The 26,763-nt window shown below is 55.0% G+C and overlaps 1 long non-coding RNA gene across 1 annotated transcript in view; it reads left to right on the top strand.

Moving 5' to 3' along the window:
- The first annotated feature begins 7,873 nt into the window (after window positions 1-7,873).
- The window catches only part of LOC114232537 (uncharacterized), a 34,409-nt gene continuing 15,519 nt past the window's right edge, over window positions 7,874-26,763 (top strand). Inside the window, exons 1-2 of the long non-coding RNA XR_008558756.1 lie at window positions 7,874-8,124; window positions 8,849-8,902. This is a non-coding gene — a long non-coding RNA (uncharacterized LOC114232537). The remainder of the gene's footprint in view (window positions 8,125-8,848; window positions 8,903-26,763) is intronic.

Here is a 26,763-nt window from a genome sequence, read left to right as displayed (position 1 = left end):
GGAACGTTCCATCCGCTGTCCACCTGTGCGGGTCACCCACACCACGTGGTCCTGGGCACTGACACCCCGAGTTCACAGGGCCACCTGCCCAGCCATTAACGACCTTCTTTCTGGATGTGGAGTTCTCAGAAGAAAACAGGTGGAGGGTAGAGTTGAACTCTCAGGAAAACCTGGAGGCGTTACTCTTAGGTACTGACGTATGAAGGACACTGACACACTCCCGTGCAGGGAACCGCTCATCTCGGACGCGCATCGGCACCAGGACAAGACCGTTCGGGGGACACGTCCGGGACACCTGCTGCTACCCAGTACTCTCCAGTGTGTGTCCAGGTCATCAGGACCCTCTGGAACCTCAGACCCACGCGTCTCTGTTTGGTTTTGCTGTTAATCCTCCCCTGAGGGTATTTTTTCCATTGATTTTTTAGAGAGAGCAGAAGGGAGGGGGAGGGTGGGGGAGAGGTGGCATCACGTAGGAGGCTGTGACAATGTCAGGAGATAGACCACGAGGGCTTGGCCCAGAGCAGGACTCGAGGATAGAGAGTGGGGGACAGATTTGGGGCAGTTTGGGGGCATCTTTAGCTGAATGTGGGGGGTCAAGGAGAAGGAACGGGCCACTGGGGATTTGCATTTGGGCGCGTGGACGGATGGATGGATGGATGGATGGATGGTGGGGAGCGGGGGGCACATAGGACGAGCCAGTGAGGAGGGGGTGCTGAGTGCACGCCACAGCTTGGGTTTGGGGCCTGGGTGGGCTCAGTGCAGGGAGCTGGCGGGGCTGCAGGCATGGCTTTGGGTCTCGAAGGCTTTGGGTCTGGAGGTGCAGGGAGCGTGGAGGGATGGAGCGGCCATCTCCCCCCACCCCCGGCGCCTCCCTGTTTGCAGCGCCTGTAATTTTCATTCTTCTCTTGCGTTCAGCTCTCCGTCTCCTGGTGGTGGGAGTTTTGTCTCGTGTATTTTGAAGCTGGGATGTTTGGATTGTGACTTGTTTCGCATTCCTGGTGAATTATGCATCGCTCCCTTTGTCCCTGAGAGCACTCCTTGTTCTGCCGTCTACTTTGTCTGATATGAATGCAGCCAACCAGCTGGCTTTCTTCCCATTAGTGTTTACACATTGTATCTTTTCCATCCTTTTGCTTTTCTTTCAAATCTAACCCATATTAGACATGTACAAGTATAGATATGTCTTTATACTTACAATGTGTTTCTTGTGGGCATGCTTCTTTATTCAATCTGGTCATCACTGTCTTTTCATTGTGTGTGTGTGTATGTGTGTGTGTGTGTGTGTGTGTGTGTGTGTGTTTTCCAAAGACCACTGGCATTGAATGTAATTATCCGTAATGTTCCATTTAAAACCATATTGTTACTTGTTTCTTTTTTCTCCTCCAATTACCTCAGTGTCCTATTTTCTTAACGGCTCTCCCTCCCTTCCCGCTCACGTTCCTTCGGTTCTGCCCTGCTGCGTGCTTTTCTCTCGGAATAACTGATTCCGAGCGTGCCCCCGAATATGCGCCATGCTCTGGGTATGAGTGTGCTTCCTGCGAGCGAGTCTCATCTCCAGTTCGGTGGTGGGTCCTCCAGCCGGGGACCAGGCTTCCGTATCCTCTGTGTTCCCCACAGCACCTGGCACCCCGAAGACCAGGGCTGTCTTGCCTGTTTAATGCTCACTTTCCAGGGTGCTGACTCCTCCTCGGAGCCAAGTGCCTTGCATTTGCCTAGCAGCTGATTTGAGGGCGGGAAAAGAGCCCGGTCGTGTGGCATTAGCAGGCAGGGACATTTCATCCGGGCCGCTCCGCGCTGCTGCGGTGCTGACCCTCGGCCCGAAGCTGACCCTCGGGCCGAGTGCTCTGGTGTCCCCGTTCTGCCGCTCCTCGGGCTTCCGTCATCGGTGCCCTGACTGACGTCTGTCTCTGGGGATGAGCAGCCCTGGAAGGCACAGACTGTGGGTCCGTGGCTGCACTGCCCCGGGTGGTGCTGGAGGCAGCATTTGCCATCCTAGCTGCTGACAATCCCCAGGGGCCAAGCTGTATCAGAAAATCCATTAAGTACTTAACAGATTAATTTTCCTTATGGCTGCTAGTTAGTAACTATTATCTTTTCTATCAGCCTGAACCATGATATGACTAATGGGAACTATTTAACTTATTTTGGCTTAACTTAACAACTTTAATTGTGGCAATCCTTTGCATTGTTATTAGCATTATAAGAGGACTGAGGCAAAATATTTTTGGTGGTTGATTTGTGCAAACAGTTTTAAGTGGATCAGGGGAAGCACACCTCCGCTCCTGGGCACAGGCGTGGAGATGGGGACATTGAGTCTCACGGGAGAGAGTTGCCTGGGATCCTGACCTGGTTCAGGCAGCATCTCCCAGGGTTAGAACTGTCCCGAAGGACTCAGTGTTCCGTCTGTCCGTTCGTTCAATGAGGCTGATGTGCTCTCTTCTTTTGGTGATATTAATTTAAAAAAAAATTTATTTCTGTAAGCACCGTGTGTATGTATCTAAGGTGTACAATGAGTTGATATACGCATACATACGTATACATAGTGAACTGATTACTACAGTCAAGCTGACTAAAAGATCTTCTCACAGTCACCATTTTTGTTGTGTGATGAAATTACCCGCTTAGCACATTTCCAGGACTGAGTAGAGCATTGCTAACAGTCCTCATCCTGTGCATTAGATCTCTAGACTATGTGTCCTACATAACTGCAGCTCTGTACCCTGTGGCCAACATCTCCCCAGGCCCCCGCCTCCCTTGGTAACCACCCATCTGCTCTCGGGTCTAAGGAAATCGACGCGTTTAGAATCCACATGTGAGTGAGATCATGCAGTATTTTTCTTTCTGTGTCTGGCTTATCTCACTTGGCATAAGCTCCAGGTCCATCCATGTTATCGTAACCGGCAGGGTTTCCGCCTGCAAGGCTGTATAATAGCCCCACTGTGTGCGCGTGCTTGTGCGCGTGCATACACGTGTGTGCACCACAACTGTATCCACGCATCTGTCCGTGGACACTCGGTGTTGCCACACCCTGGCTATTGTGAGTGACGCTGCGGTGAAGAGGGGGTGTGGCTGTCCCTCTGGGGAGCTGATGCCATTCCTTTGGGTAAATACCCAGGAGACAGATGGCGGGGTCCTGTGGGAATTCTTTCAGTCTTTGGAGGAACCTCCGTGCTGTTTTCCAAGTGATGCTCCTTTAAGCACTGGCCGTGTCGGACAGGGAGTGGTCTCGGTCCCCTGGACCCACCTGCAGGCTCTCGTTGCCCGAGGACACTTCCAGCCCCAGAGCCTGGACATCAAGAGAACGCGTGCTGGTCTGGTTCAAACAAACTGAGTCCTCCATCCTGTAGGGAGCAAATGTGAGGGTGCTCTGGGCGAGGGGCACTGGGAACTTCCAACAGCCCCCCACACTCTCAGGCTTGGTGGGCGGTTAATTAAGACACTTGCACCCTGATCCCCTCCAAGTCTCGTTCGGAAGCCTCTACCGGATGGAAGCACGCCCCGTGGGGAGATCCAGGAGGAACAGCAGGCGGTGGTAGCGCTGTCCACAGTGTTTCTCTCTTCCTGACGCCAAATTTTGGTGAAACTTTGTGTTGGCCGATTTCCTGTAACTCTGTGCACGCTCACTGTCTGTCCATTGCACGTCCTCTGAGCAGGATCCCAGCCTTACTTGTAGTCAATCAAAGTGATAATCGTAAGAGTAACTCCACATGCACTTAACGTGATGAGAAGTGTGAGGGCTTGGCCTGGACTTCAGTCCTGATGCTGGTGCTTCCTGGCTGGGTACTCTGAGCCACTCAGACCCTCGGAATCCTCATCTACACAGCGGCAGGGAGCAGGAGGTCCCCCTCGGGGGAAGGCGTTGAGGAGGGGATGATGGGGGCTGCCCGTGGGTAGTCAGTGCTGGCCCCAGCCAGTGCTCCGTGAGGGGTTGGCCGTCGAGAGCTCAGGTTCTAGGGAGATAGTCCTCTCTGGGTGGCAGCTGTGAGGCAGCATCCGGGACCGCCGGCTGCACATCTCCGCCGATGGCGAGGTTGACACCTGACCGTTTTCCTAGTTCCATGGCCTGAATTCCCCTCGGGCTGAGCGCTCAGAACCACCCAGTCCTTGGGCCTCACACTGCCTTTGTGCTGTTGGAGGCTGGGCAGGACGAGTGACTCGCCCAGTGTGACCTTGGCCTCCTCCCGCCTGGCTCCCCAGCCTGGCACCGGAAATGCTTTCTGGCCTTTGCCCCGGGTCACCACAGAGCTTTGCTGCCCTGTCCCACTGCGTCCTTGTGGGTGTGACCCCGACAGTGAGGAAGGCAGACACGTCACCGGTGACATTATTTCTGCTTCAAGAACAACTGCACATGCCCGCCAGAATGCGGCGTTGGTCTTTTAGAAATAGGACTGAAGTGGGAAACATACACTGTCTCGGGAGAAGAGAGAATAGGCCCCTAGGCCTGGAAGCACCCTGCCAGCCCAGGCCCCGTGGTGACGGCAGAGGTGTCCCCGGGAAGGGGGTTTATTGGCACCATGGGCCGCACTCCGGGCGGGTGCCAGGCTGGCGGCCAAGGCTCCTCCTGTGCCGGGTTCCGGGAGAATCGCCTCTCCGCTGCGCCAGATGTGCCGCCTCCAGACTCACTCCGTCTGCTCCTCCCCGTCAGGGCTGCTGGAGGGAGCACGGCTGTTTGAAATGCTGCCCCGATCACACGGGGCCCCTCTGGTTTCCGAGGGCTGCCGAGTCAGCGGGCCGAACCACCTCACAGCCTCTCCCCAGGCCCTGGGGCTGTGCCAAGCTCGGAGAACCTGCCAGCTGGCGCAGGGAGAGGCTGTGAGGTGATGCACGGTGTCTTGGACAAAATGAACGTCACTTTCCATTTCTGGTCAGGCCGGGACAGGTGACTGCTGGCCCCCCTCCGCTGGAAGACAGGGTCCCGTCCGCTGGAGGCTGCTCGCGCCCCCGAGCGTGTGTGCGCTCAGAACAGGCTGCTTTGCTCGGGGCGTCCTGTCTGCGGGTGAGCCATCCGTAGTGGCTGTGGGAGTTCACCCTGAAAACAGCACACGGGGGTCCAGCCCCGGATGGAGCTCGGTCCGCATGGAGGCCCCAGCACCTGCCGGTGGAGGCCGTCCCCGCCTGGGTCCTGCTCCTCTGCGTGCCTGCACACCCCCCGCCTCTGGTCGCGTGTGCGGCCTGTAAAGGCAGAGAGCATGGTGCGCTGCCGCCCGCCGCCTGCCCCTCAGCAGGGAACGGAGCTCAGCTCATGTGCAGGGAGGTAGGATGGCTCCTCCAGGAGGAAAGATGAGGAGGCGTGCACGGCCGGACCCCCCGCTTCCCGCACCTGCAGCTCTTCTCAGTGCGATTCTACCATCATCCGAGCTGCCGGCACACACGTGCTCTCTGGAGCTCTGGGTCCCACACGTGTTTAGTCCCAGGTCTGTGTTTAGTGGGCTTGCCACTCACCCCCAGCCTGGTTAATGGGGCCTGGCCTGCCTCCTCCCTGGATCTCGCTGAGGCACCCCCTGCCCCCCAGGCCTGGCACCTGGCGCAGGAGGCCCTTGCTCTGCGCCACGTCTCCTGAGCCTCCAAGCAGCGATTCCTCTGGAGAAAGGCGTCTTCTCCACGTGAGCGCGCTGCATTTCCTGGCGTTTCCAAAGCCACCGGAGCCCTTGCTGTGAGACCACGCTGCGAGTTGCTCATTCCTCACTAATTCCCACATGGAAATGGCGTTTCTTGTTTACTTTCCTAAAAATTTCACGTTTGGCCCGAGGCTCTGCTGAAGGAATTTTAAACAGCCTCTGAAAGCTGGAAAGATGGGTTGGGAATAAAATGACCACGCGGCGTTAGCTTGCGCCGTCGCTTTATAAAGCGTGTCATTGAGTGGAGGGGCAGGGTCCCGACCCAGAGGTGATCCCGGGCCCGGGGAGAAGGCCGATTTCATCGAACACGCTGCTCCAGATGAGCTTGTGCTGAAGGGGCAGCTGAGGGCCAGGCAGGGCCCCATTATGAGGTCAGCATGTGATTCCGAGCCCCCAGTGTTGGCTGGGAGTTTCAGTTGCCGGGGATCGGGCCACCTGCCGGGCGCTGTTTCACCCGGAAGGCATGGTGGTGGCAGATAGCTGGAGAGGCAGTGCGGGGCGGACCCCGTGGGAAGCCACCTTCTAAGGGTAACAAATCCAGGACAACAGTGTTCTCTCACCCAGAGAACACGCCACGTGGTGACAGGTGTGAGCTTGGAGGAGGAGGGCAGGAGAGGCGTGGAGCGAACCACTGCCTGCTGAGTTTAGACATCACCCGTGAGAGAGAGCCCGTGTCTCCTATTATCTGGGCACCACTGGGGCGTGGGACATGAGGGCGTGGGACAGGGGAGGGATGGGACATTAGGGTGTGGGAGTCGGGAGGGAGGGGACATGAGGGTGTGGGACACTGGAAGGGTGGGACATGGGAGGGGTGGGACACGGGAGGACTTGGACATGGGAGGGGTGGTGGAACATGAGGGTGTGGGACTCAGGAGGGGTGGGACACGGGAGGGGTAGGACATGAGGGTGTTGGACACGGGAGGGATGGGACATCAGGGTTCTGACTTGTCTGCTGTTGATGGTGGTCAGTGCGCTCTCCAGAGCACAAGTTCTGATGGTCAAAGGGGAAGCCACTGTCCGCTCCACCACCAGCCTCCTGGGGGCTGGGGGCGTGTGTCTGGTCCCCACAGGAGGGCCCCAGGGTGCGGTACCCTGTGCAGTGCCCGTGAGGGTCTCTGAGGACCTCCCTCCTCCATTGCAGACTCGGCTGGTCTGCGAGGGCAGCTCCGAGGGCCTGAGCGCAGGTAGGACGTCTCAGATCTGTTAGAACGGGACGGGAGCTGGACAGAGCGGACCCCAGGTGACACTTAGGAGCGTCCTAGCGTGTGGCCTTTTGTGACTCCCGTGTTTGAAGCCCGGCCGCCTTTGCTCTGCGCTGCGTCCAGAGGCCCTGAGTCAGGTGCAGGAATGCACGGGAGGCGAGCGCACACGCCCGCAAGCCAGGCGAGGGGCCGCCCGGGCCGCAGGGGCGTGCTCCGGGGCCCTGAGACCCAGAGCGCTTCCCTGGGAGTTAAAAGCAGAATTAAAAACAGTCCGACGACCGGGACTTCCTGTGTTCAGGGAAGGGCTTCTCAGACATGTGCTTGCTAAACCCAAGACATGGGGCCTCAGGAACGTGTCTCTTGGAGTTTAAACACAGACAGCTGTGTTTCTCAGCTTCCACTGAAGCCCAGGGCCGTGAGTCCCCAGGGCAGGAGACGGCGGCATCGCCCGGTGTGCAGGGCTGCGGCCACGGGGCGAGGGGCAGAGGCTGGGCCACCACCTTGAGCCACTTCCTTCCCCTGGAATGTGCAGATAAAATACAGTTATGAATTATAATGACCGGTAACTGTTTATGAGGTGCCAGGGTCAGGAACTCTGCATGTCCCTCCCTCCACCCCTGGCCTGATCCTGGAGGAGAGAAGAGGGTGTGGCGGTGGGTGGGGAGGCCTGGGCGTGGCCAGATGCTGAGGGCTGAGTCCTGGGGGATCAATAGATGATTTCCTCTCCTTTCGTGCCTGTTTGGCCATTTCTGCAAGAAGCAGAGTTGAGGCCTATTCCTTTACCTGTAGCTGAAGGAGTAAAAACTAGCCCAGAGATAAACAAGAAACGTTTTCCAGTTTGATTCCAACCTGGGGAGCCAGTCCTCTCTGGGGAGTGGAGGGAGGGGCACAGGGTGGGCACACGCATTCACACTGGTCCTCATTAGAGATTTATATTCTTAGACTTGGGGTACCGGACCCCACCTGGCCCTGTGCAGCTGTGTGACACCCACAGTCCTGGGTGGGGGTGAGGGGTCTGTTTTTCAGAGACTTCCCTCCCCTCCCCCACAGGTCAGACGAGAGGCCCGTGGAGGGAGTTCTGGGTGTGGCCAGCCCTCTGACCAGAAAATGCTGGAACGTTGTCAACGAAACCGTGGTCCCTTCCCTTAGCACGCTGTGGGCGGCAGCCGGAGGGTGTGCTGCGGCCTGAAGCAATCAGTGGGCATTCCGAACCTGACAGCTTTGTGGTGAATGTGGCACTGTCACTGAGTGCTTGTCTCCTCCAATATCAACCATTTCCGAGACACTCGGCGGTGGCCGCGCGGGTCAGACGCGCCGGGAGCGGCTCCCCTGTGTGCGGCCCGCCAGGTGTGGGGCAGTGGGCCCCTTCTCCCGCACTTGGAGGGGGCCTCGGGCTTTGGCTCACGATGGGCCTTGCTAATGACCTTGTTGCTGGCAGGGCACACGCTCGCCACCTGCACACACTCGGGCCTGGACCCCCCCCCCAAGTGGCTCAATAGTCCCCGGCCAGCCTGTGGACAGCCCCCCTCCACAATCAATCTGTGGTCGAAGGAGGGAAAGATGGAGGGAAGTGTCTCCTGCAGATTCATTTAGAAAATGACTTTTTGAATTAGGGCTTCGTTAGTACCCAGAGGAGAGAAGGGTTTTCAAAATCGATTGGCAACGTTTTAGCCCCTGAGCCCTTTCCGCGGGAATCTAGACTCCATCGGAGTTTCCGTGGCCGCGGGTGTCGGGATGAAGGCAGACCCGCCGTGTTACACAATCCCTTTCATGTATTATGGATGTGTCGGGTAAAAGTAAATTGCACGGCTCACAGTCACGCCAGGCAAGGGTGTCAGTCCATTAACATCCCATTGCTGGCGGGGACAGCTGGCTGGCTGTTGGAACCACGTGCCGGATCCCCAAGGCCAGAGGACTGTGCTGAAAATGCAGAAAATGCAGCTTCCAATAAACATATTACATCGTTACAGTTTGTTTATGATCGCGGCTCACTCGAACTATAAAGTTATTTTGTTTTTCATTTTGCAGAGCACTCCCACGTCTCCCAAGGATTTCGCAGCAGCTGCGCAGACACCCGCCACAGTGAGTGGAGAAACCCATTTAAAGCGCCTGCTTTCCTGGGTCAGCAGTATGGAATGTTCTCTCGGAGTGTGTGTGTGACTCTGGGGAGGCAAGTGCCTCCTCCTCCTCCTACCCCCCCACAGCTGGGGTGGGGCCGTGGGTGTGCAGCCGGAGCTCTGCTCCCCCGCGTGGCCGGCCCGGAGCGGCCTGAACCTGCCTGGGGCTTCCCTGGCCGTCCTGAGCTGGGGTGGGTGTGGGCAGGGGCTCAGGGTGCGTGGAAGGGAGCTGGGCTCACGGGTGCACCCGCGGCTGGTGAGAACTCTCGTGGATGTAGTCCTGGGGTGATTTCCTGGTATCTGGGTTTTCTCAGTAGAAACAATCAGAACATCCAGGGGTTATAGCAGAGGGGTGACCTCTGATTGGTCAGTGGATGACATGTGACAGACATACCTGGAAGACGTGGGAGTCTTTGTCTTCAGGACCTTGGTCAGGGTAGAGCTATAGAGATTCGGGGAGGGTCACTGATGTCCCGGCATTGGCCGTGTGCCCTAGCCACGTGGGGTCTTTTGGCCCAATGTGTCTCACGAACAGTGAGGCCGGTTCAAAGCTCTGGAGACTCCTAACCGAGAGGGATGAGTCGCTCTCTTGAGAAGGACCAGTGTCATAAGGCGTTGAAGCGACAGGTAGTTAGAACACGGCGAGATGGTCCAGGGACGGGCTGTGTGTCCAGCTCTCAGGGGAGTGCGTGTCTTGGAGGAGTTACCAATGTGTGCGTGAGCCATGATGGGGTACTTCCCACGGGGGGCGTTCCAGGGAAGGACCCAGAACGAGGTGCCAGCCTTGGGCTGGCTCCAGGAAGATGCTGCGATGTCTCCGGTCATGACACAGATCCAGGAGGGGAGACACTGCGCCCGCTTGGTGTTGTGGTTTCAGGGGCATGGGTGCCCGGCTGGCTCTGGGTGCAACCGCCCTCCAGTCGCTGTGGGCTCTCGGAGGCCAAGGACCCCAGGCGTGGCAGGAGGTCAGGCTGGAATATTTTAGGGTGTCAGCAACCCGGGCCTGCGAGTGATCAGGACACATGGCCCCAGTCTCAGCCGTGGCTCTGCCGCCTCGAGCAGCTGCTCCACCTGGCCCTGCCTTGGTTTCCCCTACTGTAAAGCGGGAATGCCAGTGCCTATGGGCTTTTCATGAGGATGAATTGAGGTGGGTTTTGCAAAGCACGGTGAGCACGCGCCTGCCGCAGGGTGAGCGCTGGGTGAATGGCTGCTATTGCTCTGATGCTCTCTCTAAACTCTTTTACCGAGAAAATCATCATCTTTGCTACAGACATACTCTCTGGGGACGTAATCTTCATATTTATAAGCAGCGTGTCTCTCTCCTGCTATTCTTTTCCCTAAGTAGGTCAGGATCAGAAGCTGCAGCGAGTTTAACCACCCAACTTAACCAAACGGGGCAGCGCTCACCTCGCTCCGGATAATGAGGCTCCGGGACCCCCTCACCCGGCTCAGCCGTGGGCATTGATCGTCGCTGAAACTCCGGTATTAGTGAGAGTTTGTTGTCAAATACCAGCAACACCTAGAACTCGACACGAGGTCCGTGCCGATTCAATGACAGGCCCCCGAGGGGCCGGCGGGTCTTGTTTACTCCGGAAAGAGGAGGAGCGGGTACGACTGCCCCTGCTTTCTGGGAAGCGTTTCCTTTCATGGAATGAAGTCGTGGCCACAGGAGCTCTTTCCTCTGAGATCGGACGTACCGTCCGCCCTCTGTGACCCGGCAGTGACTCCGGAGCCAAGAAATGTGCCTCCAACCTCGGCAGAAAAGGTCGATTCCGGGCCTGGCCGTGTTCCCAATGGGAACCCGTTCATGCCAGTTTCAGGGAGAAGTCTGCTCTGTGGGGGCAGGTGGACGCCCGGCGGGGCAGCGGTGAGACCTGGGATTGGCCTCTGGTTTTTCCTAAGACAGTGGACAAGGAGGCTGCTGGTGTGTGTGTGTGTGTGTGTGTGTGTGTGGTCCATGTCAATGACACAAGGCAGAAAGAAAATCCTTTACTGTCATTCCCTCCCCAAACACCCAGACCCCAAAGCCGAAAGTCCTCATTTTCAGTGTCTGCTGGGCCACCTGCGTGGGGGCCAAGGTGATCCCCACGGACCCTGCACCCGCTTTGTGAGGCAGAGGGTAGAGGGCGGAGCCCGCGGGAGCTGGAGGGCCTGGGACAGAAGCCCTCTGTGCTGACCCAGGGGCAGTGCTGTCCGCGGCGCCCTGAACTGGCTGCAGATTCTTTGGCCACGGGGCACACAGCCTGTGGGCAGCAGGTTGGAAGTGTGTCCGTCTCCCCGCTAGTCCTGGCACCTGTGCGTGGGCTGCCCAAGTGGCAGGCACAGGTGTGAGCAGATGGGACATTCCCCGCGGGGACCCGGAGGCCGGCACAGGAGCCTGCAGGGTGGCGTTAGGACCGCTGGGGAGGGGGGGCGGGGGGCACCTGTGATTCACGGTGCATTTACCCTGGGCCTCATACACCCTGGGGACCGGCCATGAAAATAGCAGGCTTGCTCTTAGAAGGTTCCAGAAGCTCTGTAAGGGCCACTAGTTGGCAAGATTTGTGAGCAAGCAGCTGCCAGACAAGGTGGAGACCTGGCTCAGCGGCCGTGGTTGCCCAGGCAGCATCTGGTTAGGACAGGGCAGCCAGGCTGTGAGGCCACGCGAGCCGGGATGACAGCCAAGCCCAGGCAGGTGTCGGGATGGGGACCGCCATGGCTGGCGGGTGAACCCGGCATCCTGGGGGAGGAGCCAGACGCAGGAGCAGGCGGGCAAGCACGTCGCAGGCTGAGCGCGCGCGTTGGCAACTGAAGGCAGTCTGGCGGGCCGGGCAGCCCAGTGGCCCGGCTGCCTTTGAGGCAGTGTTGCCCTCGTGGGGTTTTTCATTCATTCATTCATTCATTCACCCCAGAGATTGGGGGTTTATGGATATTGGGGTGGGGTGGGGTGGGTGTCGCCTGGTGCTCAGTAAAGCTTCCCCTGAGGCTGGTGATGAGAACTGCACATCTGGGCGTCGGGTGTTGAGGGCTCATCCCTGGGCCGAGACGGGGCATTGCAGTGCTCACAACATCACAAGACGCGCTGCCGGGGGCCAGGAGGACCGTGTTTCCTGTCCCTCCAAGTAGGCTGGGCCATGTGACCAGGTCTGACCAATGGGGTGGCAGAAGTGCCACCACCTCCCAGTGGGGTCAGGGAGGTGTGGGCGACCCTGCTGCTCGGCGACCCCACTGGCCGGCAGCGTCAGCGAGAGTGGCGTCTGGCCCGCGGTTGCCAAGGAGCTGAGCTGGTCTGTGTCCGGGTCAGACCCTGGCCCGTCCTGACAGACGCACCTGCTCGTATGAAGCAGCCCCGACACTAACCGCCGCTCTGCATCTGGGGGCTCCCCGTTACCTTCATGGAGCCCGTCAGCTGTGCTTTCTCTCCGGAGCCTCTGCCCCTGTTTGGTTTCTAACATGACAGATGAAGCAGCCTTTTGATGCCCACACGTCTCCCGTTGCCTCGCCAAGGCCGGGCGCTGGGAAGTGTGGGCGGGCCAGGGCCCAGTTCTTTCGTTTGTCCCTGGGAAATGAGCGTTACGTCGGGCAAAACGTCCAGAAAGGTTCGAGCAAAACGGGATCTTTTCTCACGGAGAGAAATGCCTCTCAGAAACGGGTTGATCCTCACGTGGTTTCTCGCTGCAGCTCTCTCCTCTGGACGTGCACCAGGGTTGATCCTCTCTCCTCTTTCTCGCGTTCGGGGGAAGGAGGGAAACACCTCTTCCTATCAAAGGCGTGTTTTTGCCCAGGGAAGATTTAGCAGCGGTGACAGGCACGCTGCTTTTTGTCAGAGTTCCTTTCAGTGTATAGCACATTAGGCTTCCCGTGAGCTCCCTGCCGGGGCGAGAGCGCCCATTAAGCAGGTGATGGTTCTGACTTTAGTTAATTCTCGACGAGACTGCGGCCTAAGCTCAGGGAAGGCAGCGGGGACGGTTAGGATAATAGAAAGGAATTTATTGAGTTCAGGTGTCCTGACATTTGCATTTTGTGAAATTTCTGTTCATGCTTCAGGGAGAAATCATTTAAAAAATCTAGTCGGAGGAAGCGGCCCTCACAGATACCCGATACATATTTCATATGTACTTTTCCTGGCTCCGAACGGCTAGGCAGAGGTGAATTACTGTATGGCTCTTTTCCGGAAGCCACAATTCACCTGATAAGGGGCATTAGCTGTTCTCTGAATGCTCTGTGTGAAGGCAAGAAGCTTGTAGTCGCCCAAACCTCTGCGAGTGCGGGAGGGAGAATGCCGAGAGCGCCTCGCTCCTTAGCGGCAGTGCGGGGAGTGCCCGGGGTAGGCCGCCACACATCCTGGAGGTGCCGTCCCCCCCACAGCAGCAATCCTTGGAGACAGAGGGACACGAGGGCGTGGAGTGCCTGCCCCTTGGCCTTGCCTGTTACCTGCCCCGCCCAGCAGGGGCCTCACCCCCGGGGAAGCTCAGAAAGCAAGGAGCCCAGTTCTGGTCAGATCCTGGGGTGATGTTCACAAGGGCACCCCATGGGCAGGGGAGGGGGTATGATTTGTGGGGTCAGCGCTGTTGTGAGGACGCGCTCCCACGTTCATGGGACTGTCCTCCCTGGCGCAGGCTAGAGCGGTGCAGACTAGGCCCACCAGGGCCCCTGGGAGCTCCTGCCCGGCTGCTCCCCTCTCCTCCTCCCGGGTTCTGGGTCTTTCCTGAAGGTGGCTCGTTTGTATGGTCAGCAGTTGGCCCCGTGCGAGGGGGCAGGGGAGGCCAGGACTTGGCGGGGCTCCTTTCCGAGTTCTCCAGACCCAGAGACTCCACGCACACCGCTGTCCCGGGAGCTGGGGTAGCCCAGGGCGGTCAAGGCGATCGGCTGCCTGGGCTTTGTGTACGTGAAAACTTCATACAACTCATCGCCCTATTGTTCATTTTGGCAAAAATGTTGGACTTGACTTAATCTCAGTGGGTACCATTTTGAGGGGATGTGAAAGGGTATTTTCGAGGTGACGGGGATGGTTTTCTAGCTGATGTCCTGTTCTCCAGTCTCTGCTCTTCCTTCTTCTCGGCACCTGCGTGGTTTCCGTCGTGTCCTGGACGGGAGGCTGGGGAGCAGGCGTCGAGGGCGCTGTCACGGTTCCTGCTGGCACGGCTCACGCTCCTCGGCGCTGAGGTTTGTGTTCCGGGCGGGAGGAGGGGACGGTCCAGACCTGCCACCAGGAGGCCAGCTGCTGCAGGGGAGTTGGAGGAAGGAGGTGGCAGACACCTGTCAGGTGGCAGAGGTGACCCCTCGCTGGCCGAGGAGGGGCAGCCGCGCCAGCTGTCCTGCGGGCTGTGTCCGCCCCCTCCTCCTGCGGGTTCTCCTCTCTCCTTGGTTAATGGATGAAAGGAGCAGTCTGCTCACCCTGGCCCCCAAAGGCACGCTGCTTTGCAACCAGAAGGGCTTGTGTCACCCCCGGGGAGAATATTGGATTTAAACCAGACAAATGCGGTTTTATTACTCCTAGCAGGATAGCTATTGAACTCTTCAGTGGCGTTTCTGTAATTCAGAGTTTCAGTATGTTTAGCAAAGGATCCTTCTTCTTAATGTGAGTTTTTACTGTTCTGGTTAGAGGCTGCTCAGCAAACACTTTCTCTCCCCGGTTCTGGTTCTTTTTCTCTGTCAAGTTCATAGTTCAAGTTCGTTAACCACGTGCTACCATCTACCTTATTGCTCTAGAGTCCATGGTTTTCCAAAAACGTGTGCGTTTCCCAGTCAACCAATACAGCGTCCCTGTGGGGTCCTTGTGGGATCGGGCCTAAACCGTCAGTCGGACATCCCCTGAGGGGTCCCAGATTGGAGAGGGTGCAGGCCGGGCTGAGAACCCCCCCTCCGTGCACAAATTTCGTGCACCGGGCCTCTAGTATAATAAAAGGGTAATATGCAAATTGTCCCCTCGACTGGGAGTTCTACCAGGAGCAGGCCGGCCCATGAACTGCCTGGGGCCCCTGCCCCTGGTCGGCCCCACCCCCAATTGGCCTCCCCCACCCTGATCAGGGGCAAGGCCGGCTGGCTGGACCCCACCTGTGCACGAATTTGTGCACCAGGCCTCTAGTCCTAAATAAAATACTAGCAAACAGAGTCTAGGAATGCATAAAAGTAGGTGTATGTTTTGAAATACAAGATTGAGTTAACATGTGAAAGTTAAGCAATGTACTTCAGCATATTATCAGAGCAAAAGAGAAAACTTGTGATATTTTAATAGATGGGTCAAAACCATTTGATTAAAAGTCTTAGAAAAAAGGAAGTAACAGTACACAATTTAATCTATAAAAGGGGTTTTAAAAAAAACCTCACATACACCATCATATCAAAGGTGAAATATTTAAATGTTCCCATACGACTGGACAAGTTTTAGAAATTAGGTTGTTAAAATGAAAAACCTCTGCTCATTGGAGAAGACGGTCAAGAGAGTAAAAGGCAAGCTGGCTGGGAGAAGATTTTTGTAACACAATAATGCAGAGCTGGCTTCTCTACTGAGTATCTTTCATCTGTCGGAGGGGAGGGGGGACTGGCTGAAAGAAGGTGAAGGGATTAGCCAAAGGCCATATGTGCATAACCCATGGACACAGAGAGCAGTGAGGTGACGGCCAGAGGGAGGGGGGTGGGGCCTGGGTGGAGCAGGGCAAAGGGTGGAGGAAATGGGGGACATCTGTAATAGTGTCAGCATTGAAAGTAAAGTTAAAAACAATCAAGAGCATAAATGGACACCCCCCCCCCCGCCAAAAAAAAAGAGAAGATAAATTAGAATTGAACTCAGGGAAGGAAAGAGACAAAATCATATCAGCAATGAAGATCAAATGACAAGACATCCAAGAGGAATAGATTAGAATGAACATATAATAAGATGCATTGAAAACATAGGAAAACAAAGCACTGACAAGGAAAAAGAAGTAAAAGACATCAAAGAGAAAGCAGTTGAAATGGAACACAGGCAAAGACAATTCAATTTACATATAATTTACATATAAACAAAATAATGAGACAGAGCCAATAGTTAAAACCATAATCTAAGAAAACACTTCCAGTAATTAAAGAATACTTGACTGTACATATTGAAAAGGCCCCTGGGTACCAGAGGAGTCTGACTTATAAGAATTAACTCCAATCCATGCCCTAGTAGAACTGCTAGATAAACAGCTTACAAGGACAAACAATTACTCAACTTCTCAAAATCGTGGAAAGCAGAGGAACAATGGAGCAGAGTTTTCAAAGGGCTCAGAAAGAAAATGTGAGCCAGAGGTTTCACACCTGGTCAGGCTGTTTTTCAGGTGTCATAGTTCTTTTATAAACAGCTTTAAATATTCAGGAGCCTTTGTTGAGGAATGTACTAGAACATAGACTTTATCCCCCTGAGAGAGATGACTGGAAGGGTTCAGAACAGACTGTTGGTAAATATTTAATATGCTTAATACCTGTATTTAATAGTTGTGGATCTAAAAGTAAAACAATGTCCCCCTCTCTCCCTCTCTGTGCACGTGTGTGTGTGTGTGTGTGTGTGTGTGTGTGTGTGTGTAAAGTAAATAAGTTGGAAGGATAAAGGAGAAAAAAAAGTAAAATAAGCTCATTGATTGTTGTATGGGCAATAAGTGGAAAGTAAGATACCTTAAAAACAAACAAATTGTGAAAATGTGTATGTACAAATATTAGAATAAGATCACTTAAACAGGTATAAGTAGAAACGTAATCTTTGGCACAAGAATATAAACTGTCATAAATACCAAAATAAATAAAAAAAATAAAAAGCAATGAAAACACATCAGTTAAACAACAAAACAACAAATATAATATACACAATAATTATGATTTCAAATAATGAGCTAATTCAACAGGTGGTGCTGGGACAATTAATTGGATCTTCACAGGCACGAAGACACATTTGACCCCTTCGTCACCCCCTTCACCAAAATCAGCTCAGAATGGATCACAGATATGAATGTCAGATCTGAACCTACAGAATTCTAAAAGAAAACTTTAAGCAAAAGGTCTTTACGAGCTTGGATTAAGCAAAGATTTCTTAGATAAAACACCACACGCATCACCCATGGAAGAAACAAAAAGATACATTGGACTTTATTAAAATTAGAACCTTTAGTACTTCAAAACATACCATTAAGAAAATTAAAAGATAATCCACAAAGTAGAAGAAATGATTGGCAAGTTATACGTTTGAGAAAAGTTTTGCCTCTGGAGGAGACAAAGAATTCTTACAACTCAAAAATAACAAAAATCTCGTCAATTAAAAATGGGCAAAAGGCTTGAATAATTTCTCCGAAGTAGATATACGAATGGCCAACAAGCACATACAAAGGTGATGAATGCCATTGGCTATCAGTGAAAGGCAAACTCGAACCACACACACACCGCCAAGGGTGCAGGGGCCCGGGAAACCCCACGCGGGGGATGCCGGAGCTTTGGAAAATGGTTTGGCGGTTGTTTAAAAGACAAGCAAAGCCCTAACCAGTTTGGCTCGGTGGAAAGAGCGTCAGCCTGTGGACTGAAGGGTCCCAGGTTCGATTCCGGTCAAGGGCATGTACCTTGGTTGCGGGCACATCCCCAGTAGGGAGTGTGCAGGAGGCAGCTGATCGATGTTTCTCTCTCATCGATGTTTCTAACTCTCTATCCCTCTCCCTTCCTCTCTATAAAAAATTAATAAAATATATTAAAAAAAAAAATAAATAAAAAATAAAAGACAAGCAAAGACATGCCCACACAAAGTCCTGCACACGAATGTTTACGGCAGCTTTACACATAATAGCCTGAAAGTAGAAATGACGCCTATTTCCATCACCCGGCGAACAGATCAGAGACATGAGTTCCAGCCACTCAATGGCACGTTATTCGTAGATGAAGAGGAGGGAGCACGGGTGTTGCTGCAACATGGAAGAACCTCAAAATCAGTATTCCAGGTGAAAGAAGCCGGAAGAACCCCACGGATTGCAGAGCCCCGCTTACTTGCAATATGAAGTCTACGGACACAGCAAACAGATTAGTAGCTGCCTGTCCTGAGGATGGGACTAGGGAGCGACTTGTGGGGGACATGAGGTTGTTTTGGGGGCCAGGGGTGATGAAAATGTTCTAGAATTGGAGGGTGGTGTTGACTGCACTGCTGCGTAAATTTGCTTAAAAATGATTGAATTTTACACTTGCAGTGGGTGGATTTTATGACGTGTCAATCAGGCCTCAATGAGGCTGTTAAGAAATAATATTAGAGGCTTTGAATCGAACATATCAGCCTTCCTGGTGCAGGTGAGCGGCTCTAAGTCACAGTGAAAGGGAATGTGATTTTCAGTTCGCTGCAGGAAGAAACCTCGACTGTGTGCGACATGCAGGAGCCACACCCCTAGCCCGGGTTCCGGGGGAAGACGAAGAAGCACTAACAGATCCAAAGGACGTCGGGGTAGCGATGCTCCCGGCAGCCCTCGGCGGGTTCCAAACACAACCATTGAACCTAACAAGGAAGGACACATCTGATTGCTAAAAGCCACAGTTCACAACACAGTTATAATAATTACAATGTTCATATACCAGATAGCCAAGGGACTCACTCTAAGAGGCAAAAACTATTAAGAGTTTCAAGGAGGCATACATAGAGAAGAAGGGCTTTGAGACATCACTCAGTCCGAGGTAAAAGGCTCAGCATGGCTTAGAACGGAGAGGACCTAAAAGACATCATTCATAAGGTGGGCGTCTGGATATGTTGTCATTTACACCCTGGTAATTGTCGACACACATTCTTATGCAATGCATTTGAAATAGTAACAAAAATGGACCGCTTATGAGGTCACGAAGATAACAATATTAAGTTCCACAGAGTCTGAATGTTATAAAGAACACTCTTTGATCACAATGTAATAAAAGTTGAAAGTATTAATAAAATAAAAAGGGCCTGCCCTGGCCGGGTGGCTCAGTTGGCTGGAGCATCATCCTGGACACCAAAAGGCCACAGGTTCATTTCCTGGTCAGGGCACATGTCCACGTTGTGGGTTTGATCCCCAGTTGGGGTGAGTACAGGAGGCAAATGATTGATGTTTCTCTCACATTGATAGTTCGCCCTCTCCCCTTTCCTCTCTCTCTAAAATCAATAAAAAGCATAATCTCGGTTGAGGACTTTAAAAAAAGGCTCTAAAAATAAATAAATAAATAAAGGCCCTCCCATTAAAACTTTACAACCCTCCTAACTCTTGAAGGAGGGGAGACTACAAGCCAGAATTACGGAATTCATGAAAAGTACTGACAATGAAAACACAGCATATCAGAACCGGTGGTGTGTACTTAAAACCACCATCACAGGAAAACCTAAACCTTAAATATCTCTATAAGTAAAAATCTATAATAATAAAAGCACACTGTGCTAATTAGACCAGGCGTCCTTCCAGACGACCTTCCGGATGAAGCCCGGGTCCCGGGTGCCAGAGGGAAGCCGGTGCCGGTAGCCGGGGGAAGGAAGGCCTACTCTTGCACGAATTGAGTGCATTGGGCCTGTAGTAAAATAATGGGAAGAAATGAATTAATTTTCTTTCTCAAAAAGAAACGGAACCACAAACCCACCCCAAAGAAGCCACAAGTGAGGAGAAAACAAAGGCAGAAATAAGCGGAGTCTCAGGCCATCTTCAGGAAATGATACTCCACATTAAGTGGGAGTTTTCTCTGTGCTCGTAAATGCTTTTTTTGCTTTACTCTTAGAGAAGCCACGAACACAGTACAACGTATGTTAATAGGTCCGAGGGGAGCACACGGCGTTCTCCTTAGGTAATGAAGAAGTCTCTTACAAAACGTAACCACCCGTCCTGTTACAAACGCTGAAGAAAACAGCTCTTGGCAGTCACTCCATTAACATGACAAAGGACATATGTTTTAGTGCTACCAGCTGTGACCTGCCTGAGCGGGAGAGATTTTGCAGTCCAAGACCCCATCGCCACAACTAGTCAACGCTCAGCCACAGGTGGAGGACTCATTGTCGCCTCAGAACATGAAAAGATTTCGCCCTTTCAATAAAACAAATTAAAATTAAAACGACACCGAGACTGAAACATTAAGCTACACTTAACTGATCGACAACCATGGTAACAGAAATGAACTCTCCACTCTGTTGTCCAGGTGGTGGGGGCACAGGCACCCCAGTCCGTTGCTGGTGGGAAGGCGACGATGCAGACGTTCCGCATTGCCCCAGCCCCTCCGGGCCTCTGGGCAGCGTGGGAAGGTGGGAAGGTAGCTCCGGAGGGGAGCACCGGAGCAGAAGTGGTGCCGGCAGCCAGGGGAAGGAAGGCCCATTCTGCACGAATCTTCGTGCATCGGGCCTCTAGTTTATATAGAAAAGATTGTGTTAACCTTTTTTTTTTTTTTTTTTAAATCAGTGCTTTACTTATTCAAGCCTGTGAGTTACTGGGTGGAAAGCCAGCTTTGGGACGGTGGAAATGGTTTGGTTTCCTTTATAAACGGGTACCCGTGGGAACCTAACGGGGCCCTTCCCAGGACTCTCGGGAAACTCAGCCGAGATGTGTGCAGAAGTCTGAAACCATGCCTCACCGGGATGGTGTGTTTGGGCATCGATCTCTCAAAATGCTCAGTGAGAAGGCAACCGAGACCACAGGCCTGGGGACAGCCCAGCCCCAGACGTGTCCTTCATGCAGCCGGCAGGATCCCACATCCTGCAGGGCAGGCCTGGGGCTCTCTGTGTGGCTGCTGTGTTTTGGGGTTCACTCCCATCCCATTCCCCTGCCTGGTGGGCACGCCGAGGGCATGGCTCCTAACACGGGGCTTTCTTCTGCTGCTGGAGACCTGATGGGTGGTCTCGGGGACAGAGGGACACCCTTTCAGGTGTGAGCCACCCACTTCTCAGGCACACTGTCCGCCCCTGTCTTCGGGGGAGAGGTGGCCACTAAGGTCGTTTGTCTTTCTAATGTTTGAACGCGGAAGGTGGCATGTCTGGTCGACACTCATGTCACTTCTTAATGTGCCATTGACATTCTCCTTTTGAGAAATGCTTGCCTCGTAAGTAACATGAATGATAAAAATGATGCCCACGTGTTGGCAGCCTCCCGTGAACTGGGCTTGGCAGCCGGAGTCTCTCACTTGTTCTCTCCGCCGCCCTCTGGGGTGGGACCCAGGGCTCCTGCCGGATGCTCCGGGGCCCCCGAAGCCTGCGGTCTTTTCACTAAATGCCTCCTTGGTTCTATGGTAGAAGTAGGTGTGGGCTGTTCTTTTTCCCCATTTTTGGGTTCCCATGGTTACTTAAAGGGAATTAAGAAATTTTGTTTTCATATTGGCTCAGATAATCTTCCCATGGATTTTTATTTTATTTTTTAAATATATTTTTATTGATTTCAGGGAGGAAGAGAGAAGGAGAGAGAGATAGAAACATCAATGATGAGAAAGAATCATGGATCGGCTGCCTCCTGCACGCCCCACACTGGGGATGGAGCCCGTAACCCAGGCATGTGCCCTGACCAGGAATCAAACCATGACCTCCTGGTTCATAGGTCGACACTCAGCCACTGAGCCACGCCGGCCGGGCTTCACATGGGTTTTTAAAACATCAGAATGAGCTTAATGCTGTTCAAGGGTGTTTTCTTAACATCTCGAGATGGAGACCCTCTTGCATGTGTCTGTGTCGGGCGGGGGGGGTGGGAGCAGCTGCTGTCAAAGTCAATGGGCTTTCGCTGAAATTAATGACAGCCGCAGGATGGAGGCTGGCGGTGATAACGTTGTCATTCTCTCACCTTTACGGCTCTGAATGGGTGTGGAGAGATGCCAGTTAGCGCTTCGGGAGCGGAGGGGCATGTGTCTGTTAAAATCAAGGCTGCCTGGGACCGGACAAGCATCTGTTAACTTGTGATTAGCCAAATTCCCCCAATTTCATGTGACTGGTGCTAAATTGGCACATTTGCCAAATAATGAGCAAGACAGATGCTCCAATTACAGGATCGTATTTGCAAAAACAGTTTACTGAAGTCAGCATGTCATTAGGTAACATGACGGCTAAGTGACACGTGGCCCATTAGTCACCTCAGCAGGCCGTGGAGAACACACGGTACTTCCTGCGGAATGCAGTGCTCTCTCATTTCTAATCACATTTTTTTTCACCAGAAACTCCCAATAACCGCGGAGCTGATCTGTAATGTGAAATAAATGCACGACAGCAGCTTGTCTCCACAGCATTTAAACTAGGAGGGGGCGCCTAGGTCCCCCGAAATGGGCACAGGGGCCGGCAGCTGGTGTCGCCAGCATTTCCGTTCAAAACTGTAAGCGTGGTGTGGTCGGCGTGCGGACCAACACTGGGACTTCCTCCATAGCGACACTCGCCGTGGGATCGGAAAGGAACCGTTACACGGGGGTGGGTGGACTTGAAGAATTTTTTTCTCATCCCACTCTCTGGGGGTCCTCAGTGAGGTCACGAGTAGGTTCCTGGCCTGGCTCTGGCACCTGGGCCACTGGGGGGCCGGGGGCCTGGGGGTCTCAGGAGCCTTCTGTCCCTGAAGGCAGTGAGCCCCGAGCTGGGGCTTTATTTGGGGGGGAGGGTGTGAGAGTGGGGACGGCCTACCTGCAGGCCTTTGCTGTCATCGCTCGCCTCGCCCACTCGCTGGAACCTTCCTCCAACAGGAAGCGGAGGTAGCCTGTGGGGACGCACGGATGCTGCTGAGTCAGAGGCTGATGCAGAAATAGAAGCTGGTGGGCTTTCCTTGCCACGAATCCCAGCTGCCCACTGCCCCTCCTTGGGCACCAGTGCCCTCCGGATTCACTGCGGACTCCAGCCACGGGTGGAGCGTGGCACCCAAGGAGTGGGGGAGAGGGGAGATGGGGGGCCGCCGTGGGAGTCTGAAAAGCTTCTTTACGGCGGCGGCTGCGCGCCTTCCGTGTGCACACAGAGCAGCTACCGCATATTCATGTAGTTTTGTTGGTAAATTGTGGCTAATAGAGCTACTAATTAAGTTTAAGAGAAGTCACTAGTCTTGTGCCTAATGAATGAATTTTAAAAATTATGTTGTTTCATGATTATAAAAGTAATGTATGCTTTCTGCGGGAAAGAGCATAAAATTTAATTTTAAAAATAGCATGAAGAGCAGTAAATATTCATAAGCACCCCCTTGCACCTGGCACTGTGCCCCGGCGTACGGCACCAGGGGCGTCTGTCTTATTCTTCACTGTAAGTGGAGCCCATGTGATGGTGACAGATGCCTCCCGTGGGCACTGCTCACAGCCATGGCTGCCCAGAGCAGGAAGGACCCCAGGGGTGGTCTCCCCCGGACACACACACACATGGGGTGGGGACAGTGACTTGCCCAGGGTGACTTGCTGGTGCAGGTGGGGACCAGTGTCCAGGCCTCCCCACTGCCACGCTGGCTTCTCTCCTCCGTCCTGACCCACGAGGCTCCTTTGAAGGCAGCAGGGCCCCATCCCAGGCCCCGTTCTCTGTCTTTAAGCCGAAGAGGTGAGTCTGTGCTTCCAGAAGAGATGGCTTAGGGAAGGGCATGTGGCTCGCTTTCTGGCCTCGGGCAGGACCCTAAAGACAGGGCCCGGCCTGACCTCACGGTGGCGCTCTCTCCCCACCCGCTGCTGCCTCCTGCCTCGCCAGCCTTGCCCCGACTGTGGGACAGTCCCTGCAGAGGAGGGACCAGCCCTCTTCCCACCGTGCCAGCCAGCCATTACTGAGCACTACGCTTCTACTTGGCAGGTTTCTTCTTCTTGACCAATGCCTCTCATTCCCCCGCCACATGGCCAGGCGCTAACAGGCTGAGAAGACGGAGGGTCGTGGGTCACAGCACGGATCTCCAGGGAGCGTGGCGGTGACTGGGGAGGCACTGGAAGGGTTCCTGGAAGCAGGGCCCTCTGACATTGGTCTGAACGGCGTGTCCGGCCTTCTCCAGGGGGCTCGGGGGGCATGCTTTTTGCGTCTCTCTGAGATATCAGATTTAGATTCTCACCCGTTTTTTGTGTTTTTTTAAAATATCAGTTATTTTTTGCAAACAATTCCAGGGGATGTGTTTAATTAGACACTTGACAAGTTTTCAGAAAATGAGAATTCGTTTCCATTCTGAGCTCACTTGGCTGAGCTAACCAATTCTGCTTTCATGCACTATTTGCACAAATGCTTCAATTACGCGTCCGCTCCACTCTGCGGGCCCAGAGCTCCTGTTAATGGGAATGGAGTCCCCGGCCGTGCGGGAGGTAATTGAGAGAGAAACTACCCAGGTAGTGTGGTGTTGGCCAGATATGTTGAACGTGTTAACGTGATAATCGACTTTATCATCGGCCTCCGCAGTAAGTTAGCGGGCGATTCGCATAAATGTTGCTGCGTGGAGGACTGTGGCGGGGAGGAGTCACGGCGGGGTTGGAGGCCCATGGTGGTCACTGTTACCACGCGGTTCTCTGCCCTGAGCTGCGTCTCCTGGGAGTCCTGCCCTTCCCTCACCCCCACCCCAGCCGAAGCTGGTACCTCGTCTCCCCCCGCCCCGACCCCCGGCTTTGCAGCCATGTTCCTGGAATCCCCCAAAAGCCATTCCTTTGGGGGCTCCTAGAAAAATGCAGCCTATTCTCTGCACAGTCAGGCGGATCCCCTGGCCCACCTGCCCAGAAAACCTGTCCATTTCACGGTCGGCAGGGCAACCTGGGCCGCCCGAGCCCGTTCAGGGTGAGGACCCAGTGCAGTTAGGGAGGTGCACGCTCACATAACCACGCCACCCACACGGGCTTCTGGAACCTACTACTCCTGATGGAGAAAGCTTAGGGCACATCTCTGCCCCCAGCGGGCCCTCTTTCCCTTAGGCCCCCATCCGGGGCCTCCCCTGTCCTCGGAGGATGGAGCTCCTTCAACAGGAAGTCACAGGAGGGACCCAGGATGTCCGTCTTCCCTGTCTACGGTGCTCGCGGGTGTGTGGAGTCCGTGGCTGCGGCTGGACCGACCCCGCCAGGCTGGACTTTCTCCTGTGCAAACCCTCCTGGCCGATCCCCGTCGTGCCCAGAACCTCAGAGTCACAACCTGGCCACCAGCACGTTCACAGGGTGTGTCGGCCTCCCTCGCTACACGTGACCTTGTGACCCAGGGTTTGGTCTGCTTGGCTCACTTGCAGCGCTGGGGAATCCAGGCCCTTTCTGGACACACAGAGATGAGCCGGTGGAAATGGTAAGACATTATTTTATAAGATGGAGCCCATGGTTTCCTTTCTGCCACCGGTGGTCCGTGGACTGTCCGGCCTCATGCGAGCACAACCAGCTCAGGCGGCTGGGAGGGCGGTTTTTCACTGGCCGGGGGGTGGGGGGCGGGGGGTGGGGGACGGTTGGGGGGAGTCCTTTCTCCCTGTGGACTGCCCCGCAAGGCCTTACTTCGTGCGGATCCCGGGCCTCCTCAGCCCCAGCTGGCCCAGGGACCTGCCCCGTGAACTGCTGGGCGCCTGTGAGCGCGTACCTGCCCGGCTGTCCTCGCCCTCCTCTCCCCGGGGCCCCGCACGTCCAGAGGCTGCTGCTCAGGAACTCATTCCCGCGCCACACGCCACGAGGGCCGTGCAGAGGACGGTGAAAGCTGGAACAAGGACACTGAGGCCTCCAGGATCTCCTGCCGTCTGCACAGGAGCCCGCTGCAGTCCCCTGCGCCCCACTTAGTGATGAGATAAAAATCCTCCTGCATCCGGTGACCAGGCTCCTGTGCTCCCACTTGCATGAAAACGAGGACACGTTTGTAACATCCCAGCCTTTCTCTCCCCAGCGCCTGCCTGACCTGCCCGCTTTCTCCGCCCCCGCCCCCTCCCTTCCGGGTGGGACCCTTCCCGCGGACCCTTTGTGAATGGTGCCCCCTGGGGTTGTGCGAGGAAGTGGTGTTGGCTCCAGTCTGCACTCGAGAGGAAAGGAGGGTGGGCACGAGGTTCATTTGTCACTGGCCTCTTGACCCGAACGGACCCCTGCTGGAGGCCACCGCTGTGTCCTGCAGCTGCAGGGACAGGGCGAGCATCTCCAGGTGACCAGGAGCAGCTGCCCCGCGTGGGGGGCCCCAGGAGAGGGAAGAGTGGGTTAGAGGAAGCATGTCCCTCAGGGTCCTCGAGACACACACGCAGGCGCTCCCCTACTTTAAGTGCCTTCAGTCTCCTGGGCTGTGCTCCCATGAGCCCGTCCCTCTCTGAAGGGCGCCTGAGCCCGTCCCTCTCTGAGGGCGCCTGAGCCCGTCCCTCTCTGAGGGGCGCCTGAGCCCGTCCCTCTCTGAGGGGCGCCTGAGCCCGTCCCTCTCTGAAGGGCGCCTGAGCCCGTCCCTCTCTGAAGGGCGTCTGAGCCCGTCCCTCTCTGAGGGGCGCCTGAGCCCGTCCCTCTCTGAAGGGCGCCTGAGCCCGTCCCTCTCTGAAGGGCGCCTGAGCCCGTCCCTCTCTGAGGGGCGCCTGAGCCCGTCCCTCTCTGAGGGGCGCCTGAGCCCGTCCCTCTCTGAAGGGCGCCTGAGCCCGTCCCTCTCTGGAGGGCGCCTGAGCCCGTCCCTCTCTGAAGGGCGCCTGAGCCCGTCCCTCTCTGGAGGGCGCCTGAGCCCATCCCTCTCTGGAGGGCGCCTGAGTCTGTCCCTCTCTGAGGGGCGCCTGAGCCCGTCCCTCTCTGGAGGGCGCCTGAGCCCGTCCCTCTCTGGAGGGCGCCTGAGCCCGTCCCTCTCTGAGGGCGCCTGAGCCCGTCCCTCTCTGAGAGGCGTCTGAGCCCGTCCCTCTCTGAGGGGCGCCTGAGCCCGTCCCTCTCTGAGGGGCGCCTGAGCCCGTCCCTCTCTGAGGGGCGCCTGAGCCCGTCCCTCTCTGGAGGGCGCCTGAGCCCGTCCCTCTCTGAAGGGCGCCTGAGCCCGTCCCTCTCTGG

This window comes from Eptesicus fuscus, chromosome 17, assembly GCF_027574615.1.
Source record: "Eptesicus fuscus isolate TK198812 chromosome 17, DD_ASM_mEF_20220401, whole genome shotgun sequence".
In the NCBI taxonomy this organism is placed as follows: Eukaryota; Metazoa; Chordata; class Mammalia; order Chiroptera; family Vespertilionidae; genus Eptesicus; species Eptesicus fuscus.
Note: the sequence above shows the minus strand (reverse complement) of the source record. Positions and strands in the feature narration are given on the sequence as shown.